Here is a 1092-nt window from a genome sequence, read left to right as displayed (position 1 = left end):
AATGAGTTTAAGTCAAGTTTCTTTCTAGTGTAAATGTGTTAGTTGATTTTCGGTAAGAGCTTACTTGACATTTAACTTAACTACGTCAAACAGTCCAAAAACACGATTCACACATTAACACCACTCCGAAATAGACTATGACTCTCGTTTTTGTGAGAGCATTAGAAATAGTCATATATTTCATGCTTAAAAACGATTGACATGGTATAATTCAGAGCGGTGTTATCTGCCTCTTGTATTATTGGCGCAATTAATTGACATGATAGGAAGAGAAGTCTTGTACACAATAGTAATCTACAATCGCATCAATAGATTGTTACCGTGTTAGGGTAACTCTGGGTGAATGGTTAAAGTTTCACACAATCAACCATTCGCCCGTCATTCGCATTCCATTTTCAAATCGACATCAATTCACCTACCCTCCATCGAAATCACTTCAACACTTCACCAATTTACTAGTTGTCAACAACAATTAACTATGAATGCAATCTTGCTATCATCAATATAGTAGTAAGTGTTATAATTGAATTTAATATTTGAAAATGAAGTATGATCTTACAAAATCAAGGTGAGGTCAATTTCATGAGATTGGTACTTTTGGTAGTAACAAGAGAGACAGTCAGTAAAATCTAAGTAAAGTTTGGTCCCCATTAATTTTCTACTTTTTCCAAACATACTTTCTTAAAAAATGTGTCAATTACTACAATTATGCTCAATACCATGATCATATTCATGGCTCCTGAATTATACTCCCCTTCTCCTGTTGCATTTCCTTTCTCTTTTCTTGTTAGGTGAGCTACTTGGGCTGTTGGGCCCCCTTCTCCACCATTCCCTCCCCCCCTCTTTTCAAGATTCCTGTCTAATTATACTTTTATTTACTTCTTGGGAGGCTAGAAAGTGTAGTAATAAGCCCTCCTTTTATTCCACCAGAACTCTTTAAACAAACTGAACTTATAAAGTCTGAACTTAGCTGAACTTACAAGAGTTGGCCGAACTAAAGCTGAACTAAATTGAACCGAAGTAAACTGAAATAAGGTCGATGAGATGAAGATCGAAACCGAGATGCAATCATGCAATACAATGAAATAAACC

The sequence above is a fragment of the Silene latifolia genome, chromosome 11 (genome assembly GCF_048544455.1).
Source record: "Silene latifolia isolate original U9 population chromosome 11, ASM4854445v1, whole genome shotgun sequence".
Lineage (NCBI taxonomy): Eukaryota > Viridiplantae > Streptophyta > Magnoliopsida > Caryophyllales > Caryophyllaceae > Silene > Silene latifolia.
The sequence above is the reverse complement of the archived record's forward strand: the minus strand, read 5'-3'. Positions refer to the sequence as shown.